Raw genomic sequence first — 24,032 nt, 5'->3', positions numbered from 1 at the left:
CTCACTCTGAAAGAAATTGTCCTTCGCTAAATAAAACCATGCAAAACGGGATTTACAATATATAATTACAATCTAACAATAAAAAAAAAACATACGTATCAGAATAATTGAATAAAATTTTAAAAATTTTCTAAACAGTGTGAACTTTATTCAACCGAAATATTAAATGCAGCAATGAGAGAGAGAGAGAGAGAGAGAGAGAGAGAGAGAGAGAGAGAGAGAGAGAGAGAGAGAGAGAGCGCTTACGACCACCGAAAAAAAAAAACATCTTATATTAACCTCTCATCAAAAGTAAATGATCTCAGAATCATTTCATCCATTCGTTGGCTGCAGCTGCCAAGGGAACAGCAACCAGAAGGTCTGGTGCTTTTTTTTCCTTTATTTTTATTCTTTAAAGCCACTGGCCTACTACACTTCATAACTACTTTTACACCACCTGTTTAAAATTTTGTACCGGATTCATACTGATTTTCACGACTGAATTCTGGGTACAAATGATTCTAAGCGAAATGTATCGAGTTACAAAAAAATAGTGAGTTACAATAAAATAGTGAAAGTGGAACTTCAGTGATGTTTCATACAAAGTAACAATAAAAATAACAACTGATTATTATGTGGGAATAAGCTATATGTTATTAATATTCTGTGCGCCTGAACTCCAGTTACGGTATCAATCAATCAATGATACTTTTTCCACTAGTGATTTATAGTGTCCAAGCCACTGGCTCGTCGAGGCTCATGAAAGATTTTCCGTCTTTTGTAACACGAAAGTGTTTCCTTCATTTTTCCGAGTTCGACATCACGAACAACAACACCGCGAATCTTTCTTTCATGGCAACAGAAGATTAGATGCGGGCGAACCATCCTCGCTTTCGTGACGTCTGATAAGAGCTAACCTTTAACCTCCTAGGAGCTGGCACCTGCGACACAAGCAGCTCTGCTCCACCCACAGCGGGACTACTACACACTTCTGATTCTGATTCTGACTGTCACTTGTCAGTCCACTACAAAAGTGGTTGCTGTGATCAAGCACTGCTGTACGACTCTCGATTTTGCTTCCGGACCATCAAGGTAAGGAAATGTTTCTATTTGGATTCTAATTTCGATGTGTTATTTGAGTTAGATATTAATCTATAAAATAACGACTGAATTATAAGTTTTATACAACACATTTATATATATATATATATATATATATATATATATATAATATATATATATATATATATATATATCTATATATATATATATATATATATGATAGATATATATATATATATATATAGTATATCTATATATATATATATATATATATCATCATCATCATCACACTTCAATAGATGACGCAAAATGCTTGAAATCAATTTTTTTCTGCAAGGCTCCAAGAATGAAGTTGATGGCCTCAAGCCCATTTCTTTACCCCACTTAATGTTGGTACCCACTCACAGCTGGGTCAACCAGTGGTAGGCAGCATATGTCCAGGAATCGAATCTCAGACCTTGATAATGTTGGCCAAGATCTCTTACCATTGAGCTATGGGACACACTAACTCGTGGTGTTACAAGCCTGCACATACATACGCAAACTGACACACACATATGGATATCTTGAACTTGAACATGGTCCCTTGGATGACGTATATAAGAATTCCTTACGTGAAAATGAAAGAAGCAGGTACCAAGATTTTCAACTTTTATTCCAAAGTCATCCTCGAGATTAAAGTTGAAAGTCTTGGTACCTCGCTCATTCATTTTCACATGAGAATTTCTTATGTTACACATTTTATATATTTATGTATAAATATTACATATATATATATATATATATATATATATATATATATATATATATATATATATATATATATATATATATATATATAACATCGCTAATACTGTACTTGTACAATAAGTCTCTCAATGGTTAAACGTTATGCTGTCTTTTTAATGTAGTAAATGTATACATGTCAATTCTATACAGAGAAAACATTGTATAAAGACTTTATAGTACTTCTCCTGATGGGTGATGATGTAGACGTAATCAGTGAGCTGAAAGAGGATGGTGGAGGCAAGGCCAATAAAATTTTAAAATTCTATTGGCCTTGGGTGGAGGGAGAGGACAAGTTTACGTAGATGATGCCAAAGTCAAAATTTCTTCTTCTTGTGGATTTGTTCATGGCAAGAACTTGTCGAGTGCCCTAAAGTATGTTAGCCCTTTTCAGGATACTAACTCTTCTTTTCATCCTAAATCATCCTTTAAGAAACAACTGAGTAGCGCACTGTCCATGTAACCTTGGCTGAAAGTTCAAGTTTGAGATGCATCTCAAAAAGCACAAGCGCTTTGTCAACATGCACAAAAGCCCTGCTGTATTTTGTTGACGGTGAAGGGTCGTGGTTCTGGTTCTTGTGCCTCCTCCGCTTTGCAGTGCGTCTGCTCCTCGTGAATCTCCATCAAACTCCTTGATCGTTAGTGGCTGCCTGTCTGCCTCCGTTAAGATGGTAAATACTCCTCCTCCAAGTCCATTTTCAGCTAACTGTTCAACATCATCGAGGCAAAGTCCCCTTGCATTGTGAAACAACTGAGGCAGTTGAGGCACAGGGCAGTATTTTTAAACTACCACTTTCCCTGTTCGATGAAGAGTCTGTTCGTGAAATTCCTTTGTGGAGCAGTATTTTAAAAACATAGGGGATGCGCTCTCACGAAGAGGGACCGTACGGGACAGTTGGTACGCAGGAGGTAGTAAGCAAACATTTCATTCTGATCGAAAGACGGCTATTCTACTTCTAAACCACTTTATGCTTATAGATATGAACTTTACCACTTACAGAATTGTTTTGTGCATTAATGCAATTACTACAGCAGAGTCCAGCAAAAGCCACGAAGGAAAGGGAAACAATGGAGTACCACTGCAAGCCCTTTCAACTCTCGTCCTTTACTAAGCACAATGGTATAAATATAAAAGTAAGCTTACAAAGAAAGCTTGTATAAATGACAGATAGGGATTATAAAGGAAAATATAAACCTGAAATCCAGCACATCTGAAGAATTAGTAGACCTACACAAAACAAGGGTACAATTTAAGAGGATTACATAAGATTAAGTCCAACTGCTCAAAAGGAGGGACAACACAATTAAAAGATTATACATGGCAGTGACTGACCACACAAATAAAAGATGTTATAAAAGTACAATTCAGTAAGTGTCATTTTGGCACAAAAATTGTTTTTTCGTAAAGTAAACATTTTCACAAAAAATACATTAAACATGGAGATACAAAGAAAATATCTATAAGGTAACTCATTTGTAATTAAGTCTGTGATTTTATCTTTAAGTTCACTCTTAATTAAACATTTTACTTATATACAAGGGTCCAGATAATACTAGCCAGAGCTGAGGTTAAAATTACAATTGGAAGCAAGTTGTACAATGGAGGATTCTAAAAGATCAAAATATGTGAAAAGACATATTTTGATCTTGCAACTACCGAATATTTAAGCTGTTTAATTCTTATTTCTTAATCCTTGCTAGATTGGCTGATATAAAAAGATTGGCTGATATAAAAAGAGAGGCAATCCAAACATGGAATTGTATATATTATGTTGTTGCTTTCCTTAGGGCCATTTCTTATTAGCATTACTTTTGTATGTTATTATAGGAAAAAACAAGGTTGACCTTAAAAGATTTTATGGTTTCAAATCTGCTGAAATAAGTCAAACTAAGAATGTTCTTTGAAGTTTCTGTCTCCAAGTTACTTTCGCTATAAAACATTTTGTAGCCTTTATTATAGCAAATATCTAATATTTGTGAAGGATAACATAAATCTGTCACTATTTTTCAGTTAGTCCTCTCTGATAATGTGCAATGCTCATAACAACATAGAAGAAAAAAACTGGTATTTTGATATTAAGATGGTGGCCTGAATAATTGATTGATTATGTCTATTAAACCTGGCGTCACAACATCTAGGTTATTAACACCGAAATAAATTTAAATAGAAAAGATTAAATCTAAAATAAATTTCATATAAAAATATCTATATAATATATATGTATATAAAAATTTTGTTCATATATACAAGTTCTTACATAGACAATCTACGTATAATTTAAGGAGTGTTCTAAAAATATTGACCGCATGGCCTCACTGGACAATTCTGTCTTGGTAAAATTAAAATATCTACAGAATTTTACCTCTGGAAAGTTCCAGGGGGGACTAACTGAATATTTTGCTAGTAAAATCTCGATCCTTGGCATATTTAATTCACGGACAATAAAATTTACTCTAAAAGCGAATGGATGAGTTGCTTGGGGTGATTTTCATAAAACTGCCAATTCCTTTCTTTCTGGAATCTATACCAGCTCCGAACCAGCAGACGCTTGTAATGAAGATCCAGTGGCACCTCATCAGCATCTACAAGCATGCTCTCGGTGGGGGATGATTTAAATGCTCCTGTACACAACCGTATTCCTCCATGATGAATTGAGTTGAACATTTTAAGGCTATTTGGCTTTGCAGAAGTGTACACCTCACACCCATAACTTAATTTTGAAAAGACCAAGGCTTTATATAATTTCAACATCTGAGTTCGGTCTGCACCCCACTGAGACAGGACTTTCAGCAAATTCATTGCTTTCAAGCATTTTGCCTTAACATATTTCAGATGTGGAATCCAGGTCAGCTTGCTGTCAAAAAGCAAACCAAGAAACCTTGTTTCACCAACACATAGAATTCTCTGCCTAAGAATGAATAGATCTGGATCAGGGTGGATTCCCCTTATACGACAAAAGTGCATAGTTACTGTTTTACTGGCAGAAAATCTAAAACCATTAACCTCAGCCCACTTTACTATATTATCAATGCAGAGCTGAAGGCGGCGTTCAGCCACTGCCATCCTTGATGCTGCAAAGGAAAACGACAGGTCGTCAACAAAAAGGGTATATGTTATATCTGGGGGAATTATTTTAGAAACCCCATTGATTACCAAGGCAGACAAGGTTACACTTAAAACACTTCCTTGTGGTATTCCTTCTTCTTGATTGAATACATTTGACATTGTTGCTCCAACCTGAATCTGAAATAACCTATTTTTCTAAAAAAAGCCTTAATAAAGAGGGGCAAATTGCCTCTCAGGTTGCATTCATAAAGAACCCTCAAAATGCCATATCTCCATGTTGTATCATAAGCCTTCTCTAGATCAAAGAAAACAGTGATGTTATGCTGCTTGTCGGCAAAAGCTTCACATATTGAAGATTCCATCCGAACCAATACATCAGTTGTGGAGTGCATACTCCGAAAACCACACTGAGCAGGTGACAGATATTTACCCCGTTCCAAGTACCACATCAAGCGTGTGTTCACCATTTTTTCCATGATCTTACACAAACTTGATGTCAATGCAATAGGACGATAATTTTCTGTCTTGAATGGATCTTTTCCAGGTTTCACGAATGGCATTAATTTTAACATCTCCCAAAGCTTGGGGAATATATGTTCTCGGAAAATTCTGTTAATAAGGCTTAATATGAAAAGTCTGGTATTTTCAGGAGTATGCTTAATCATTGAATATGTTATATCGTCCAGTCCAGGAGCCAATTCATTACATTTATTCAAGGCTGATACAAATTCTCTCATAGTAAAAGGAGCATTGTATTGCTCATGTCTTATTGTATTAAAATCAATTTCGACCTGTTCCATTAGCCGCCTTTGAGCTGAATAGGGTCTATCATCATTTTTCTTTGCAACGTTAGCACAATGATCAGCAAACTCATTTGCCACTAACTGGGGGTCTGCTACCTCACAACCATTGATCTTGATAACTGGAGGTTGACAAGGAGTGAACTTGCCTGCTATTTTTCTAACTCTCTTCCAAACTAGAGTCAGAGAAGTTTTCGAATTTAGTGAAGATATGAAGTTAGTGAAGATATGAAGATCGTCTAAGATTCTTTTCGTGCTTTTTTTATTTCCATGCGAAAATGAGCTATTGCTTTTCGAGATTCAACACGATAATACTCACATTTTCATCTGCGGTATCTGGAGAAAGCAGATCTCATAGTCCTATGAGTTTCCTGGCATTTACGAGTCCACCAGGGAACTGGTCGGCGGATAAATATGCCCGAAGTCCTAGGTATAAATTGAAGACCAGCAGAGAACATTATTGTATTCAAAATGTCAAGAGCGTCATCTACACAGGGAGTCATCAGCAGAGGCATCTATTGAGCTGTGCTCCTGGAATGTTGACCAATCAACTTTACCAATATTCCATTTATGTGGCCTTGAAGATGGAGGGCTTGATGCTACACTCACCACTATTGGGAAATGGTCGCTGGTAAATCTATCATTTATAGCTCTCCAATTAAAAGTCAATATGGCAGTCATCACTACATATAGATAAATCAATTGCTGATAACGTGCCAGTTTGAACATGAAAATGTGTAGACTCCCCAGAGTGGAGAATCTCCACATTTTCATCTTCTATGATGGAACCTAAGCATCTTCCACTTTGATTGGTAATGATATCACCCCAAAGAGGGTTTCTGCTATTCATATCTCCCAAAATAACAAAAAGACGTGGTAACTTTTGAATAAGAGATTTAAATTCATTGGTGAGGAAGACTTCGTTAGGTGGTAGATAGAGAGAGCACACTGTATATTTTCTTTGCAAATGGATCTGCACACCTATCACTTGCAATGCTGATTGGTTACTGATAGGATTTTGTGGGGTGTCATTTCGAACATACAAAGCGACACTGCCATGGCTTCCAATATTCAAATTATAGCTGGAGTGATAGGATGTATACTCTCGTGGGCTGGGGCACATGTTAATACCAATTATTGTTTCCTGCAGAGCTATACAAACAGGAGACACTTCTGATATGAGCAGCCTTAGTTCTTCCCATTTAGCTCTTAATCCTTGACAGTTCCACTGGAGAAAATTAATGAACTTTACTCTCCTTTAGAGGCTGTTAGATTAGAGCCTCTTTTAAGAGCTTTCAGCTTACAACCTTGCTCTCTTTTTTTGGAAGGAGACCGACTCTTTAATGCTGCCTTCCTTTTTAGAGGGTTATCAGTCTCAAGAACGCCAGACAAAGCTGGTGTCACCTGAGAAGGGGTGTGAGGATCGGGCATTGGTGCATCCTCCAAAGCATTTACAGCTGGTACAGCCTCCAGAGAGGCGGGAGTGCCAGGTACACCTGACACATCCTCCACAGAGGCAGGAGTACCAGAAATCACTGGCTCTGTTTCCATAGAAGCAAGAGTGCCAGAAACCACTAGCACTGCCTCCAAAGAGGTGGGAGTGCCAGAATCAACTGGCACTGCCTCTGAACAGGCAGGAGCACCAGAAATCACTGGCGCGGCCTCCGAAGGGGCAGGAGCACCAGAAATCACTGGCACGGCCTCCAAAGAGGCAGGAGCACCAGAAATCACTGGCGCAGCCTCCGAAGAGGAAGGAACACCAGCAACAATTGGCGCTGCCTCCAAAGAGGCACGAGTACAGGTCGTCACTGGTTTTCTATTTAAATTATCCTTGGTAACATTTACATTTCTTCTTCGTTTGGCAGCAGCACTGGAAAAGGATATTCCTGGTCTAACATATTGATTCAATACTCTCTCTTTAGCTTCCCTAAATGTGATACGTTCTGTTACCCCTAAAGTTTTAATTTCTTTTTCCACGATGTATACATCACAATTTAAGTGTACATCTGGCTTGTTTATTACATATGCCATGCTCTGGTTCACTGCATTTGACACAGGTGGCAGGCTTGCCTTGCAGTTTCTGTCAACAGGACCCTAACATATGTTCGAATTCTTGACAATAGAAACATCTCCTCGGTCTTGGGATATATTGTTTAATCTTGAAACGTAGCCAGGCTGCTTTTATTATAGTAGGCAATGAGTAGAATTTAATGTAATAATTAAATTGGGAAGTGAGACAAAGACTCCATTTACCTTCTTCTTCATTCGTTAAATTTTATTACATCTTGATCTTTTAATTCTTCTACAAGTTTTTCTTCAGAGTACATCATCAGTTGGTGTGCATAAATCATTCCCTTTGAGTAATTCCAAAAAGCATGTACTGCACATTCTACTTTGACTCCTCCAAGGTGTGATAATGTTTTTAGTTTTCCAGTTTCTTTTGCTGAGGCAGATTCCACCGTCAGCTTTCCTCGACCTTCATAAAAAATATTAGGCTCTCGGCCACAACAATTCACAATATCTCGATATACATTAAAAATATCACAACTAGATTCTTCCAGATTGAAAGTTAAATATTTATCAAATGAGTTTTCAAATATTCCCGGTCCAACTTCAAATATATTTCTGCTCAATTTCCCTTTACTCTGTACTGGAGCATAGGGTTTCAGTGTAATTACACTGGCAGTTTTTTTTTTTTCCAGAGGAAGGTTGTTAGGGGAGGTTCCAGCAGTCATCAACTGTGCCGATTCACTACCATCAAAGAGCCCGGGGGTACTTGAATCTTTATTTTTTTATATCATAAAGATTTAAGAGAAAAAAAACCTGAAAACCTTAAAAAGATATCATCAGCCTTTCATGGAGTTTATTCTTCCACTAATGGCACAAGTGAGAACCGACTCCCAAATGTCCGCGTCCCTACCCTACCCCACAGGGGATGGCACACCATGATTAGAGTGGCCCAAGTGTAAGCCAAACCCGCTTGATAGGACAGAGTATTACAAGAATACAATCATCCCCACCCTAATCACATTATGGGCAAACCGGACAGAATGCCGAGAGTCCTATCCGCAAAACTAGACCCACTGGAATCCGTGGTCCAGCCCTACAAAATAGTTCCGCCTGATATCACTAGGTCCGAACATTATCGGGCAGTTGATTGTCCTGCCACGATTCCCACTATTTAGCTTCAGATATAAAACTAAGTCCCAGCTATGATATCTTTTCTGTTTAAGAGGTCCAGTAAATTTCAGCAAAGGTGGAAAATTCCACAAAAATTAATCCAAATATTTAGAAATATATGATGTTTGGGACTCTTGGGTTTGAACTCGGGAACAAATTCCTAGGGTTCAAGAGCCCCCTCACCACATCAAGGTGGTCCCAATAAGAGCAGGTGTGGCCTGAATAAAAATGGACATAAGCAGAGTTGTTAGTTGGTTTCCTATAAATACTGAATTTACATTGAAGTGGTTTTCTATATATCAAAACATCTAAGAAAGGGAGGCAATTGTGTTTTTCCAATTGTAAGGTAAACTTATTTGATGGTACCCGGCTATTCAAATTGGAGAGTAAATCATTTACATCAATACCAGCAGGCAAAACAGCTAAAACATCATCAACATATCTATACCACTTTAAAGGAATATAAATGATATTAGTTAAATAGCGTTTTCCAAAGAATTCTATAAACAAGTTTGAGAGGAGTGGTGATAAAGGGTTGCCCATTGCCATACCAAATATATGTTGATAAAATTCACCACTGAAAATAAACTTACAATCGCAAACACACAACCTAGTGAGTAACGAACAGGCCCATCATGAAATACCTCTGCCTGTAAGTCATTATTTCATTCACTAGATATTTGCTATAATAAAGCAAACAAAAAGTTTTATTGTGAAAGTAACATGAAGAAAGCAACTTCTAAGAAGATTCTTAGCTTGTCTTATTTTAGTGGGTTTGAAACCATAAAATCACTGTTAAACTCTTTTAAGGTCAACCTTGTTATTTTTCCTATAATAACACACTAAAAGGAATGCTACTAAAAATGGCCCTAAGGAAAGCAACATGATACATAAAATTCCATGTCTGGACTGCCTCTCTTTTTATATCAGCCAATCTAGCAAGGATTTAAAAGTAAGAATTAAACAGTATAAGTATTCTGTCAAAACTGGACAAACATCCAATGCAATATTCATTAATTCAATTGAAAACTTTCCACTGGATAAAGTGGACTGGCAGTTCATTAATTGCAAGATCAAAAGATGTCTTTTCACGATCTTTTAGAATCCTCCATTATACAACTGGCTTCCAATTGTAATTACAACCTCAGCTCTGGCTTGTGTTTATCTGGACCCTTGTTTATAATAAATGTTTAACAATGACCTTAAAGATAAAATCACAGACTTAATTACAAATTAGTTAACTTAAAGATATTTTCTTTGTATCTGTATGTTTTAAGATATTTTTTGTGAAAAACGTTTACTTTGTGAAAAATTAATATTGAGTACCAAAAGAAATTTATTGAATGTACTTTTATAACATATTTTGTGTGTGTGTGTGGTCAGTCAGTGCCCCGTATAAACTTTTAATTATCTTGTCTCCGCTTTTGAGCACTTGGAGTTAATCTTTTGTAAACCTAAAATTGTGTCTACTAATTCTTCAGGTGTGGTGTATTCCGGGTACATATCTTCCTTTATAATCCCTATCTGTCATTTATACTAGCTCTCTTTGTAAACACGCTTTCATATTTTATAATATCAGTTTGTTAAGTAAAGGACGAGAGTCGCAAGGCCTTGCAGCAGTTCTTTGTTTCCCTTTCCTTTGTGGCTTTTGCCGTATATATATATATATATATATATATATATATATAATATATATATATATATAATATATATATAGATATATATATATATACATATATATATATATACATATACTATATATATATATATATATATCCTATATATATATCATATATATATATATATATATATATATATATATATATTATATATATATATATATATATATATAATGTATAACTGAATCACGGAAGTTTGGAACGTGATAAATCCATAAATAAAGATACAAGTCACGAAGGAAAAAATAAACAACGGAGTTTCAGCAAAATATTTCGAATCAAACGTCCTTTACTCAGCAGATAAACTGAGTGAAGGACGTTTGAGTCGAAAGATCTTGCAGAGACTCCGTTGTTTATTTTTCCATCGTTGCTTTTGCCATTATATACATACATACACACACACACACATATATATATATATATATATATATATATATATATATATATATATATATATATATGTATCAAAGTTGCAGGCGGTTGCTTTAAACCCAATGTGTAGCAGCGAGTTTGGAGAAAATACAATTCCATTATTTCCTTTTAATGTATTTTATTCTGCTGACGCTTCAGGACTTCTGTTCCCAATTATAATTTATATATATCCCCTATTCGTATTTATATATTATTTATATTATATAAATATATATATATATTATATATATATATATATATATATATTAATATATATATATATATATATATATAGATATTTCAATTAATATATATTTTATTAATTTATTATAATATAATATATATATATATATATAAACATTATAATATAATATTATTAAAAACGTTTCAGGAAGCGCAGGTCACAACAATTTGATTTTTGCTGCCGAAACGAAAGCTCAAACTCTTACTGAACGATATTTAGGGTTATAACGTTAGAACGAATTTGGCAAGGGTTTTTTGAAAATAAAGTTTTGTCTGTGTTTATTGCAAATTAATGCATTCTACACATCTTCCAGTCCTCAATGATAGAAATAAATTAAAATTATTATGTAATTGATTCACCGGTTACTTTAAAGTAAAACAATAACCCAGTAGATGAGTTGGATTCTTTTGGTGCCCAACCAAACACGCACCAAATGCTACGAGATTTAGTCTAGGGCGGTCATCATGATAATGCAAGAACTGTACCATGATAATACAACAGCAACGTGAAGCAATAAAAATACCCAGTGTATATATTATAAATATATATATATATATAGATATTATATATATATATATATATATATATATATATATATTAATAAGTAATGAGTTACCATTCCCCAATAACAAGAGCAGTTTACAGCCTTCTTGCTACGCGGGTATGAAGGGGAAAAAAACCACAAAGTACAAGTTAGTGCCTGAATCTGCCTTCCCATTGACTTGACCTTGATCAGCATAGTATCTTACGCCATAATCATCTAACAGAGAAAGAGCGACAGGATTGCTGCCAGGGATTCGATTTTGTACGGACCTTTAACTTGATTTACAGTGTCGGAAGGGTTGAAATAATGTCATCCAACAAAGACGAATCCAGTCGGATGGCGCGAGGCGTACCTTTGTATGGCGGGCGCCTAACACACACACACACACACACACACACACACACACACACACACACACACACACACATATATATATATATATATATATATATATATATATATACATATATATATATATATATATATATATATATATATACATATATATATATATATATATATATATATATATATATATATATATATATATATATATATATTATAAACTATATATATATATATATATATATATATATATATATATATATATATATATAATATATATATATATTGTATCAATTCATTCGTCATGGGATTTTGTTTTTTTTTCTGTCGCATATACACAGCGGATTTATTAATCCTACCTCATAATTCTTTACTAAAGATAGAGCTTTTTTTTGGCATTTACTCTATATACATTAACTAAAATGAAATATCTTGCAAGGCATGACTTCCTCACATTTTTTATTTTACGTCCCATGACATCCATTTTTTTTCTCTTTTTTTTTTACGAAGTTTAGTTATTCAATCAATTCACTTTCCCATTTTTATCTTTCGTGGATCACTTTTCTTAAATTCATTTAATAATTTAAGGCTCTGGGTGTTTGCGGACAGGAAAAAACGTCATCTTCGTGAACTTCCATAAAATCCTCATGATTGCTCAAAATCATCCACATTATTATCAAAACACTCTGAAAACTTCCTCTCGATGCGTAATCATACCTCCCATGACGTTTTATCTGTAGACTCTGCCACTGGGTGCATACCGAAAATACCGATTTGCTAGGAAGAGTCGTGGTCAGAATCTTATCACCTCCTAATCTGTTCTCTGATATCATAAATGTAAAACAAATCACTAACAGATATGCATGTCGTCAACTGCAGTCTTCCGAGGAAGACTATTCTGGCTATATAAGACCTACTACTTCATACAAAATAATTGTATAAACTTTCACACAATTTTTTTTTTTTTTTAGCAATTATTGTATACAGAATATTTTCAAGATCAACTTCACAAAGAAGTTGTAGCCATCAAATATTTTGTACAAAATATCTATAAAGAGCTATTTTACCTAAAATACTCGTCAATCAACTTATTTTTTTAACAAATCATGTACAATATGCATAATTACATCTGTATGTTTGGCGAGAATTTATCAAGTCATGCTAGGTTGAAACCAATCAGGCAACACCTCAATCACAACCTATCTCCCAATGTCGAGATCTCTACCTTCCGTTATTTTCATGATTATTGTGTATCTGACGAGTTGATTTTAAAAAAGGCCATCTTGAATGACTTCCTTCTGATGACGAGAGCGTCTTGTAGTCCAATGAAGCAAACATTTTATTTTTCAGCCATCATGGAGGACACTTTGATTCGGCCAAAAATGGAGCTTTTGGGAGGGACCCCTGAAAATGAAAGGACATCCGCCAAGGAGGTTTTGGAAGAAGGAGAGGGAACAGTCTGGTCCTCACTCAAGAAGGCCCTTGTCATCATAACCACAACTTCTGTGGTACTTCTGGCCATGAGGAATACTCTCACATAGTAAGCCTTTCATATAGCCTATACATATATACTATTATATCATATATTTACACATATTCACATATCAAGTTTTAAAACTTCCCGATGTCAAGCTCTTCAAAAAGGTACTGTTTGATTGATCACCAGAGAACGCAAGTTTCATGCTTTAGGAAATCCCATGATACTGTTTGACTGATTAATTATCAGAGAATGTAAGCAATTTCTCAAGATCAATCGGACAGCACTTTTTGAAGAGCATGACCACGGTAAAAGGTCCCATAGACGATACGACCGACGGATCAGGTTCCGCTCTGATTCCGGCATCAGCTTTGCCCATAGACCGGATCCACTTCAGTTTGCTGAAACCGCTCAGCTCAGTGATGACTTTATAGCAGACTGCGCTCTTGCAGCAGAAACTGCAGAACCCCAGCGACAAAGGAGAACCTGGATTAAACTATGGTTGAAGAGGAGAAATGAAGTATCTCATGATTGTTAATTCAATGAACTGAAACTTTACCACAGTTTGTTTGTATGGTGTTTTTACGTTGCATGGAACCAGTGGTTATTCAGCAACGGGACCAACGACTTTACGTGACCTCCGAACCATGTCGAGAGTGAACCCCTATCACCAGAAATACACATCTCTCACACCTCAATGGAATGGCCGAGAATCGAACTCGCGGCCACCGAGGTGGTACACCAACACCATACCGACCACGCCATTGAGGCACAACTTTACCCTAGTGACTGGACGAGCAGACCGACATGGAATTTTTATATATGGTCTCTCCTATTATAAAAATAAAAAAAAAACACGATCACACACAAACTGTATGAAACAACCAAAACACGAGAGGTTGCTGGACACACTTCGCTTCTGTGCCACAAGTCCTTGCTGGGGCATGTAATCCCCGAGACATATAAAGCAATCCATTCAGTAATGTCACTACGATTATACCATGGTAAAACGCAACTATGTTGCATACACTAGCACTCTTCGCATAGTCTAGTGGTATACAGTCTCGGATAGAGTAGGTCTATGTTCGCTTAAAGCAGAATAGACCCTTAAACCTACGGTTCTGCAGCCAAGTAATAGTACAATTTTCAGCTTTTTAGGGCACAAAATGTCTAATTTATACAAAGAAAACTGAAATATTAAAAATATTATCATTTACTTGTTTCATGCATGAAAAATAACAATGTAATTTAAACACATACTAATACATACATACATAACATTCACAATATATATATATATATATATATATATATATATATATAATATATATATATATATATATATATATATATACACACACACACACACACACACACATATATATATATATATATATATAATATATATATATATAGTATATATTATATATATATATAGTGTGTGTGTGTGCGTGTATATAGTATTCCATTGTTTAAATTACATTGTTATTTTCATAACATAAAGTAAGTTTTATGATAATATTTTCAGCATATTCCAATTTTCCCTGTATAAACGAAAAATTTTGTGTACAACAAAAGAGTTCAAAAATTTACTATTTTACTTAGCAACGGATTGCATCCTTCTGAAGTTTTCCAACTAATTTCGCTTTCCTACGACGTTCAATAACTCCTCCCAGAAAGTCACCTGCTGACATAGCTGCACATGATGTCGCTTCTGCTCCTCGTTGAAACTGAAGTAAATCACGGCACAGAAGTGGGAGGCTTCAGGTCACCTGAACTAAAATGAGAGCCACGAACCTGGCAAAGACAGGTTGCGAGTTGGTCGGACGGAGAGGCCGCCGGACTCCGACCACTTTTGGTCGGAAGAGAACACCATATATACACCCACTGAGGTTTACTTCCGGTTCAGATGACCGGATCCGGCGATCGTATCATCTATGGGTTCTTTAGTCTTTAAACACGAAACGAAAGAATTTTGCAGTGTAGTACACTAGATTAAAATCACCTAAAAAAAATCGATTACAGAATTGCAGCATTCATTAATAATTCCTCGTCATGTTCGTCATGCTGAGTTCCTTCTCTTTCAGCCATCTTCAGCACTTCTGGGGAGCCTCTGGCAACTTCTGGCAACACCAGTGGGACAAGATTCTCGATCTCTGTGGGCACGACGAGTTTACTCTCCTTGTATATGGTAAGTCTGACCAACCAAAAAGACTTCTTCACCCTGCCTTTCTCATATTGTACTGTTAACTTTCATCATCAGTTATCGAGCATAGTACGTAAAAATGGGAAAAAGATGTGAAATCGTCAAATGAATTTATTTAGGTTATTTCTATACTTTTGTTTGACTTGACGCATTCATCCCTTCCTAATTATTATTATGATTATTCAGAAGATGAACGCTGTTCATATGGAATAATCCTACAGGGGACACTGACCTGAAATTCAGTCTTCCAAAGAATATGAAGAAAAGACAGAAGATAATACGAAGCACAAATCGGAAAGATCAGTGACTGTAAAAGAAAAAAATAAATTAACAAATTAATAAATAAACAGATAAAATCAAAGTAAATTACTGAAAAACAAGGAGATTTGTGTTGGGGCAGTAATGCACTGCGTCTTCGCTGGCTGGAGATTTTGAAGTTCCATTTGCACACCATCCTCAGGGAGCTGTTCCATAGTCCAACGGTGTGAGGAATAATGAACCTCTGGACTGGTGCTGCTGTTCAGCAAATAAGGTTGCTCTCGGCAGGAAAAGAGGACCAGGGATCTAGTTGAATGTGAAAGATCTCGGTTAAAATACCACTTACGAAAAATTGACAAACAAGAGCCATCAGTCATAACTGCTAACGTTTACACCACCCGAAACTACCACCACGAACCACTCTCTAAAAGCGATACATCTCTGGCAGAAGCAGACATTCACACCGAAGAACAATATTATAGTAAAGGAAGCACAATGACCTACAATAGGTTGCTCTGATTTTATCTCTTACATTTGAAGACTTGTAAATTTCTCATCTTTACATTTTTTTGCCAATAAACCGCAGAACATGCAAATAAGAGCAATTTGTAACTGCATATTAATTTCTTAGGTAAAAGAAAGAGAGCTAATATTAACAATATAATTATTATAAGGAAATACATTCCGCCTGGAATTTTGCCTAAGGTTGAACTAACACTTTTACTTTTATCAAATAAGGAATACCCTGGAATTAGCAAACCAAAACGAAGGTGATCTGGATGGTGACAGTCAGTATGTAATGAATTCGGAATTATCAGTTCGCCTGAGTTCATGGAATGAGCCAAAGTTCAGTACAAGATACAAGAGGATTTGGATCCATTCAACCGAAATCCCTTTCGCTGACTTTTTGGAGCCATTCCTCTAACGCCTTCCTGAACTGCTGCCGTCTCGCACCTTTCAGAAGCGGCTCTCAGGATTCCTGCCTTTTTCTATCAGGGGTTTCAAAATAAATTTTTCAAAAAACCTCCATAACAACAGCAATGGCAACTGATGACTAAAGAATTCTTTATGAAGGATCATGCCTTCTATCCATTTCTTTCAACCGTCATGTAATCATAAACTTTGTCAACTCTAGTTATTCAGCAGTTTAGCCAAAATCAAGTGGTCAAATGTTGCAAGATCTAGCGATAAGCGATGTGTCTGTCATAACATAGTGGAAGAACCTACGCGTAACTGCTGATAACCGGCATCATTTCATATTCTCACTCAGGGTTGAAGGTCAGTATTTTTTTTTATCTTACTGTATGATGATGACCGATATTGGCTTCTCTTGAAGATGCAAACCAAAAATGAAAGTCACTCAGTGGTTAGGTCCAAGCATATCAGTTCTCGTGTATTTGATAATTGATTGCAGTATTTGCATCAGTTAGAAAAAAGGTTATTATCGGTCTGTGAATTATTCATTAAAAACATATAGGCTTCAGCTAATAAATATTGCAACTTGGTCTGCCCGCTCTTGTGTCTCACACTTTTCCTCCTTTTATTTCTCAAGTGGCATTACTTCGTCATTTCAGCCTACATAACTGGCTTGACTTCGCCCGTCCATGCTTGCCTACTCCCAAGTAACAAAAACAAAAAGACACCCGGATAGAATATTTTGTATTAATGTTACCAATAAACGTTCCACTACAAACATCCAAAATTAAACAAAACGTTCAGAGGTCAATAAATACGTCAGTCAAGTGACGGTTGCAATAAAGTTGGGATCAAACTTTGTGAATGTTTCCGGTGAAATCTTTTGTATGTTCAACTTATCTAATGAATGGGTGAATAAACTGCATTGAATATATCTAAAATACTGATATCAACTGAAAAGACGAGATCAATTCAACAAAAAAAAATAAACAAAAATGTACCACAAACATAACAACAATAACAAGAAAGCCACAAGAAGTACATAATGCCCAGAAAAGCAACTTTAGCTTCCAGTTGTTTAAGTGGCGGAAATCCTACCTAAAGCTCTCTTAAACTATGCTATTGCACGCTAACGCTCTATTGACCCAAAATAGCACTGCGTGACTGGACAACTGACGCCTGAATAACCATTCTGCTAATGAGAGAGAAACTTACTTGAATCCACGTCTTTCTCAAGGTTAACTGCATCGACATATTCCACCGAAGAACATCCGTAGTTTCGTTAGTCACGATAAGGAGGATAGGTGGTTATATGTAGACAAGTATATTTTACTTTTAAACGTTGACCGTTTAAACATGTCTGTTTGACTATTCTTTAAAGTTATGTAGATATGTATGCATTGAGTATAGTCGGAATCATTCTTATCTTATTACGTAGCTTCAGCATATTGATTTAACTGTGATTTAACTAGCACAGCAAAGAAGAAAGGAATAATGAGTATATAATTATAATAATAGTTGGCAATAACGGTCATTAAAACACAAATAGATCAGCAAAGACTTTGAGGGTCACACCACCTAAGTTAAGGCACAGCCCAAGTGTTATATGTATATCACCAAGAGGCGTGAGGGAAATCAGAGTAAGGCTGCGGTCACTCACGGCAGATGGGACTTGTAATGCACGATCGAAATGGACTTGTAATGCACGATCGAAATGGCGGGGTTTAAGCAAGTTTGAATGTGAGTAGGGGAGTTTTTAGCACATCAGACCTGATCACGGAATCGTCAAACCTGACACTGGAGGTTTGATACCGTTTGAACAAGTAATTCACGGTCCGACACGGCAGTCAAATAGGGGTTTTGCAGATGAAGTCGTTCAGAACTGATAGTTTGCCAGTGAGTGGTGTCTTCGATGAGGCTTGATGAACTACAATGAGGTTCATTTACAAAGAAACGGCAGAGAAGAGGATATAGTTCAACATGTCAGACTTTTGATAGATGAAGAGTTCTGGACAGGGTTCTTCGAGATTTATAAATCGTAGCAATGTTTGTGGAATATAAGAAGTAAAGAAATATTGGCAAACAAAAGAAATGCAGTTTATCAGTCGCTAATTGAGTAACTAAAGAAAAAGTGTCCTGATGCAACGAAAGGGATGGTGAACAAGAAGATAAATAATATATATATGTATATATATATGACCTTCATGTCGAGAGTATTAGGAAAGTAGAGGCATCAAAGAAATCAGGAAGTGGTGCATAAGACGTTTTCATCCCCTTAGACATGATCATTGCAATTTACCGCATGAGTGCAAACAAAATTAAATTACATTAAAGTTTCATTTACCTGTGATTTTGGAGACTGAAGGACGTAGCGTTTCTAGATCCTGGAGTAACGACAAGTTTTCAAAGTACCAAATTACGTACACACATACTATATATCTATATATATATATATATATATATATATATATATATATATATATATATATATATATCTAATAAAAGGAGCCCATCAAAAACACCAAACAAAGTAGAGAGAAAAGTACTATATTTCAGAGACTGCGTCTCTCCTCTTCAGGTATAATGAATGAGAAAAAAGTTTACAGCAAAAGGTGGTATTTATACCAAGAGATTCGTCCACAAGTAAGCCAATTTTAGGTCACCATCCGCTGATAATTCTCCTTTAATCTTCTTTAAGCGTTGGTTGAATGAAACACTGCGTCGACGATGTCCGATGTCCAATTCCCTTTTGAGATGTTCATTACCTGCTTCTCTTTTATTAAGGCCGATTCCATCATTTGACTCTTGTACCGGCAGTTGCTGCTATAAATTACACGTGCATATTCCAGTTTTATTCTATGGTTATGTTCATTTATATGATTGAAAATAGCCGAGTTCTGTTGTCCATACCTAACTGACCGTTTGTGTTGTATTAATCTCTGGGGAAGTGATTTACCCCTTTTGTAAATCCGATGTAAGATTGGTCACAGTCCTGGCATGGGATCTCATATACCCCAGAAGTCGTTTGGGCGATGTCTTTTGTTGGACGTTAATCAGGGATTTGGCTAAGGTATTTGGGTAGGTAATGCAAAAGGGTTGGATTTCCCAAGGGTGTGAGTTACTCTCTTAATCGTCTCCAGGTGGGGAAGTTTTATTTTATGTTGGGTGTGTCTCTGGTCTTGTCTTTAGGGGTCGGTAGAAAATTACGTTTGCTTTTTAATTGCTTTCTCAATTATATGGGTCAGGATACTTTAAAGATGAAAGTTGCTTACGAATTAGTTCAAATTCTTTTTTCCAGGAAATCTGGGGAACAAATTCGTAAGGCTCTTAAGAATAGGTTGCTAGCTAGACCTATCTTGATATATTGTCATGATAGCTAAGTAGTGAATATATGAAAGTGAGGAACGTTGGTTTTCTGTATATGGTAAATTTGTATTCTGTCGTGTCTCTGATTATTAAAATATCAAGAAAAGGAATTTTGTTGTCTGTTTCCCATTTCACTTTAAATTTGATGCTGGGCACTAATGCGTTTAATTTTGAGAGGAATCATTAAAATTACCCCACTTATTATCCCAAAATGTTAGTATGTCATCCACGTATCTCATCCACAGCATGTTTTTGGGTTTATTGCATTTATTACTGTAGTTTCAAAGTATTCCATGTACAGATTGGCTAAAATAGGACTTAAGGACTACCCATACTACACCCGAATTTTTGCTTGTAGAATGATTCCCCGAATGAAAATACGTTATTAGATGCACATAATTCAACTAACTTTATTATTTGTCAAGTGCCAAAGGGAAATGATCTCAAAATTAAACGCATTAGTGCCCAGCATCAAATTTAAAGTTGAATGGAAACAGACAACAAATTCCTTTTCTTGATATTTTAATAATCAGAGACACGACAGAATACAAATTTTACCATATACAGAAACCAACGTTCTCACTTTCATATATTCACACTTTAGCTATCATGACAATACTATCAGATAGGTCTAGCTAGCAACCTATTCTTAAGAGCCTTACGAATTTGTTCCCCAGATTTCCTGGAAAAAGAATTTGAACTAATTCGTAAGCAACTTTAATCTTTAAAGTATCCTGACCATATAATTGAGAAAGCAATTAAAAAAGCAAACGTAATTTTCTACCGACCCCCTAAAGACAAGACCAGAGACACACCCAACAAAATAAAAATTCCCCTTCCTGGAGGGACGATTAAGAGAGTAACTCACACCCTGGGAAATCAACCCTTTTTGCATTTACCTACCCAAATACCTTAGCCAAATCCCTGATTAACGTCCAACAAAAAAGACACTCGCCCAAAGACTCTGGGTATATGAGATCCCATGCCAGGACTGTGACCAATCTTACATCGGATTTACAGGTAAATCACTTCCCCAGAGATTACATACAACACAAACGGTCAGTTAGGTATGGACAACAGAACTCGGCTATTTTCAATCATATAAATGAACATAACCATAGAATAAACTGGAATATGTCACGTGTAATTTATAGCAGCAACTGCCGGTACAAGAGTCAAATGATGGGAATCGGCCTTAATAAAAGAGAAGCAGGTAATGAACATCTCAAAAGGGAATTGGACATCGGACATCGTCGACGCAGTGTTCATTCAAACCAACGCTTAAGAAGATTAAAGGAAGATTATCAGCGGAGGTGACCTAAATTGGCTTACTTGTGGACGAATCTCTGGTATAAATACCACCTTTTCTGTAAACTTTTTCTCATTCATATACCTGAAGAGAGAGACAGCAGTCTCTGAAATAAATAGTACTTTTCTCTCTACATTTTGGTGTTTTTAATGGGACTTGGGTCCTTTATTAGATGGAATTCTGTTGTTACAGAAACACTTTTACCAGTCATATATATATATATATATATATATATATATATATATATATATATATATATATATATATATATGTGTGTGTGTGTGTGTGTAGGTGTGTGTTGTGTGTGTGTATGTGTGTTTAATAGTAATGTATATTATACAATACCTCAAGTAATCTCTCAGAACGCTCAGGACGTTTAGTCGGTTGTATTCCAAGGCAAAAGAAAAATAAGAAATAAAACTGAGGATATTTCTTAACGAAATAAGAATATATGCTAAAAAGCTCTAAATAATATATGATTTAAAGGAGAACTGGAGACAATGCAACAATAAAACCAAAATGGAAAGTAATAAGACATCCCACCCTTATAATTTTCTTGTAGGTGGTGCTAATTACGAAATACTGTGGTGAAATTACTGATTAGACAAATATATATTACCTTTTCACTTTAATAATTTCCTACTCTATTTTAACACTACAAACTGTTTTGTATATTTGTAGAATAGTCACAATTATTTTGAGATTTCTGAAGCAAGTTTATTCTTGGTTAAAGATACAATTATGACCACGAGTTTTATTTATCTTTATATAATGTAGTCCTTGCAGAGTGATGTCCAAATAGCTTAGCACGTCTCTTCCAAGAACTTTGGGCGATATGGCCACACTCAATTCCCTATCTTGGTATGAGCAGTCAGTCGTTAAGTAGCGTAATGTGGCACTTGGCCTTTCATAGGGTTGTGATTTCGTCACGCATGCGTCCTCTTGCACGACCGTTATAATCTCTATAGAAAATTGAATGTTGCCTCGTCCATCCCTACGTAATTATAACAATCCCTGGGAGCTACACGTATTTCTTTTAAAAAAGCAATAAATGTGGGGTTTTCTCTCTTCAACAACCAATCAATGACCTAATATTCTTTTTCGTGACTTTTTTATTTATTTCTACATTTGCTGCAGCAGGACAGTCTGAGCATGGTTCATTATCACATATTCCCTCCACCACGTCCGAACAGTGTGGCTGCCAACTTGAGACTGACTACTTATACTTATTTCAGACCGGGCGACGCAAGCAGTAACGTCAGTTAGGAGTAATTTTTTTTTTTTTTTTTTTTTTAAGTTTCCTCCCACTCATTCTTATCGTACGAGGAGATCGAGTGTGAGTGGCCCGCCTAATACACTGCAGCCCACACAAATCAATCATTAATTAAGGCAAAAGATCACTTAAAGATGCCGAGCGCACGAATTTACGAGAGAGAGGCGCTTAATCCAAAACAGTGTTCCAGTAATAAATTGTATTCGCACACAATCTTCTACATAAGATTTAACGGAATTAAAAATCAAGACTGCAATTCCAACAAAACTGTTTTTTTCAACGACACAAAATCCCTGAACATCCCATTTCCCTCAGGGCCAGCCATTTTGAGTTACCTCGTCTACTGGGGGGTTGGTTCTCTCTACACTCTCCTAGACGTGACTAGCCTCCATAAATTTGCTATGAAGTACAAGATGCAGCCAAACACTAATGAACCCCTGCAGCTTCGAGAGGTACTCAAGGTGAGGAATAGTTGAGGTACTTTCAGATATGAGAAGGTAAGTTTTAAGACCTTCCGGTGAACTGAACTATGAGGCAGGCAATTTTGAGTGTGAAAAACTGATGATACAGAACGGATTATTAAGGACTGTGAACAAGAAAGGTTTGAAAAAGACCTATGGAGGACTTGACTGACTGACTGATTTAATATTCTCTGGAATCGGGACAACGAAGGTCAATGACGCCGGTAACTATTTGTTAAGAATGACGAAATTTGCACGACAGGTAGTGCACTTTTGATATAAAAATCATTATTTATATACTCCAATTCCATGCCAGCACTGAATTTCGAGATGTCATTAAAATATAGAGCTTAAGATTATATGTTTTCCTACATGTTCCATCAAAATCGAGGGGTTTCCACCTCTTATTACATCAGTTAGTGCCAATAAACTTGAAATGGAGGGTGATTACCAACTTTTGAATGGGAAGCACATCAGTTCCTGGTCAATATGATTGATTACAAAATCCTGTTTTAAATTTTACCCTGGTATCCATACGGTTGGGTTTGGACATCGAACGTGAAGACTCAGCACCAAAATACTTTTTGGGGATGTTAGCGTGTGAAAGGTTGTGAAGGTTAAGGGAGCTTTTCGTTATCCATACCAACCAAAATTGTGGCAGTGGAAGACT

The 24,032-nt window shown here is 36.0% G+C and overlaps 1 pseudogene; it reads left to right on the top strand.

Moving 5' to 3' along the window:
• Positions 1-786: 786 nt before the first annotated feature.
• Positions 787-24,032, top strand: part of LOC135220084 (fatty acid hydroxylase domain-containing protein 2-like) — a 33,936-nt pseudogene continuing 10,690 nt past the window's right edge.

Source organism: Macrobrachium nipponense, chromosome 1 (assembly GCF_015104395.2).
Source record: "Macrobrachium nipponense isolate FS-2020 chromosome 1, ASM1510439v2, whole genome shotgun sequence".
Classification (NCBI taxonomy): Eukaryota; Metazoa; Arthropoda; class Malacostraca; order Decapoda; family Palaemonidae; genus Macrobrachium; species Macrobrachium nipponense.
Note: the sequence above shows the minus strand (reverse complement) of the source record. Positions and strands in the feature narration are given on the sequence as shown.